Source organism: Saimiri boliviensis, chromosome 4 (assembly GCF_048565385.1).
Source record: "Saimiri boliviensis isolate mSaiBol1 chromosome 4, mSaiBol1.pri, whole genome shotgun sequence".
Taxonomy (NCBI): Eukaryota; Metazoa; Chordata; class Mammalia; order Primates; family Cebidae; genus Saimiri; species Saimiri boliviensis.
Genome location: NC_133452.1, coordinates 48,143,027 through 48,146,022, shown reverse-complemented (window position 1 = coordinate 48,146,022; position 2,996 = coordinate 48,143,027). Strand labels below are relative to the sequence as shown.

Genomic DNA, 2,996 nt, shown 5'->3' with positions numbered 1-2,996 from the left:
CTGTCTCTACTAAAAATACAAAAATTAGCTGGACGTGTTGGTGCATGACTGTAATCCTAGCTACTTATGAGGCTGAGGCAGGAGGATTGATTGAACCTGGGAGGCAGAGGTTGGAGTGAGCTGAGACTTCGCCACTGCACTCCAGCCTGGGCGACAGAGTGAGACTCCATCTCAAGAAAAAAAAAAAAAAAAAAAAGTGAGAGGGATTCCGATGATACAGTGCAAGTAAAAGACTATGTAAAAAAAAATGTTTAGACCAAGATTTTAATGGTAACAATGTGTTTTATTGTGCAGCAGGGGCTGCTGTTCCATCATCACAGTCTGTGCCAACCCATGAAAGCCTTGGCATATATACACAAATAAAATTGTAGGCTTGAAGTCTTTAGTTTTTATCCCATTTGGTTTTTAGAGGAAATCAAGGTTGAGAATAAGACCTCACATCTTGGAAACATAAACAGTAAATTGATACACATATCACATTAGAATGATGCTTACCCCGTCTCTACTAAAAATACAAAAAATTAGCTGGGCATGGTGGCACGTGCCTGTAATCCCAGCTACTCAGGAGGCTGAGGCAGGAGAATTGCCTGAACCCAGGAGGCGGAGGTTGCGGTGAGCCGAGATCACGCCATTGCACTCCAGCCTGGGTAACAAGAGCGAAACTCCGTCTCAAAAAAAAAAAAAAAAAAAAAAAAAAAATAGGGGGAAAAAAATCCACGAAGAGGACCTCTCTTTTTTTTTTTTTCAAATATGGAACCTTTCATGAATTCGTGTCATCCTTGCACAGGGGCCATGCTAATCTTCTCTGTATATTCCAATTTTAGTATACGTGCTGCTGAAGCGAGCACTGAGGCCCTCTCTTTCTGTAAACATGAGCCTTAAATAAAAAGACATCGATGACTTAATTCAAAGTACTAAGGCGAGAAATAAGAGACCTGGGTTCTAGTCCTGGATAGATAATTAATTTATGTAATTCAGTAAGGCCTCTCTGGATCTAAAGTATCCTATTAATACAATAGGAAAACGAAAGGTAGGCAAGAGAAAAAAATTAGAGAATCTTAAGTTTCCTGTTAGGGTAGGAGTCAGCAAACCTCCTCTGAAAGGGTCAGAGGGAGCTGTGGTGGCACAGGCCTGTTGTCCTGGTGCATAAGGAGGAGAAGCTACGAGTTCAAGGCCAGCCTGGGCAACATAAGAAACTATCATCCATTAAAAAAAAAAATTTGGCCAGCCGCAGTGGCTCATGCCTGTAATCCCAGCACTTTGATAGGCCAAGTGGGAGGATGACCTGGGGTGAAGAGGTTGAGACCAACCTGACCAACATGGAGAAACCCCGCCTCTACTAAAAATACAAAAATTTGCCGGATGTGGTGGCACATACCTGTAATCACACCCACTCAGGAGGCTGAGGCAAGAAAATCACTTGAACCTCGGAGGTGGAGGTTGTGGTGAGCTGAGATCATGCCATTGCACTCCAGCCTGGGCAATGAGAGAGAGACTTGGTCTAAAAAAAAAAAAATAGAAAGGGTCAGAGAGTGAATGCTGACAGTATTGGCTGCAGCTACTCAGCTCTGCCGCTGTTGCACAAAAGTAGCCACAGAAAATACATAAAAAATGACCATGGCTACATCCCAATCATAGAATAGAACAGAATAGAATAGAATAAGAAAATAGAATAGAATTTAGAGCAATATGTATCCAGCGGGATTTGACCTGCAAATTATATTTTGCAATCTATTGCTTTTCAGGCCAAAAACTCTGACATTTTGAAATACACTACTGGGTTTTCAGAGGTACTAACTATAGGATATAATTATTTTAAATATTCTAAAGAAAACTAAATAAATTTGGTATAAAATACATGTTTATATTTCTCATACAAAACATTCATTTCTTGATAAACTTAATACCAGTGTACACAAGAAACCTTCAGAGAGTTAAGATCTGGCAGTACCTTTTTCTTTAATCTTTTTTCCTCTGTTGGGAGTATCACTTACTAAAAATATCCAAGAAGCATGCTTACACCATACACAGATGCACATCCATATATATACTTATAAATGTCAACTAACTCATAGTAATTAATCATGTGGTACATGTAGTTAAGAGCATGGCTTAGGAATCAAACAGGCCAGGTGTTATCTTTTAGTATGCATCTTCTCTCCCTATAACGTCTGTTTATTCATCTACTAAATGGATAAACTTATTTAAGTAGATTATTAGGGGAATAAAAGAAGACAATATATTAACATTGTGAAAAAGAAACAAAGATTAAATATTCATGTAGCGTGTAGAGCAATCTTTCTTTCTAGTTGTCATTGGCAACTGCTTGTCATCAGCTAATAATGTCAAGACTGTAGTGTAGGCCAGGCGCTGTGGCTCAGGCCTGTAATCCTAGCACTTTGGGAGGCCAAGGTAGGGGGATCAACTGAGGGCAGGAGTTCAAGACCAGCCTGGACATCATGGTGAAACCCCATCTTATACATATATATATATATATATATATATATATATATATAGAGAGAGAGAGAGAGAGAGAGAGAGAGAGAGAGAGAGAGACTGTAGTGTATCAAGTACTTCATTATAACACTTAGGTACAATAAGCAGTTAACTGATCAACACTTTTTTCGGTAAAAATATTTTTTCTGAGCCGGGCGCGGTGGCTCAAGCCTGTAATCCCAGCACTTTGGGAGGCCGAGGCGGGTGGATCAGGAGGTCGAGAGATCAAGACCATCCTGGTCAACATGGTGAAACCCCGTCTCTACTAAAAATACAAAAAATTAGCTGGGCATGGTGGCGCATGCCTGTAATCCCAGCTACTCAGGAGGCTGAGGCAGGAGAATTGCCTGAACCCAGGAGGCAGAGGTTGCAGTGAGCCGAGATCGCGCCATTGCACTCCAGCCTGGGTAACAAGAGCGAAACTCCGTCTCAAAAAAAAAAAAAAAAAAAAAAAAAAAAATATATATATTTTTTCTGACCAATTCCTGTCTTAAAAAAAA

The 2,996-nt window shown here is 40.2% G+C and overlaps 1 non-coding gene across 1 annotated transcript; it reads right to left on the bottom strand.

The window, feature by feature from the left end:
* Window positions 1-744: 744 nt before the first annotated feature.
* LOC120363403 (U6 spliceosomal RNA) lies at window positions 745-848 on the bottom strand. Its single transcript, XR_005578959.1, has one exon. It is a non-coding gene; the product is annotated as a U6 spliceosomal RNA (small nuclear RNA).
* Between the last annotated feature and the right edge of the window lie 2,148 nt (window positions 849-2,996).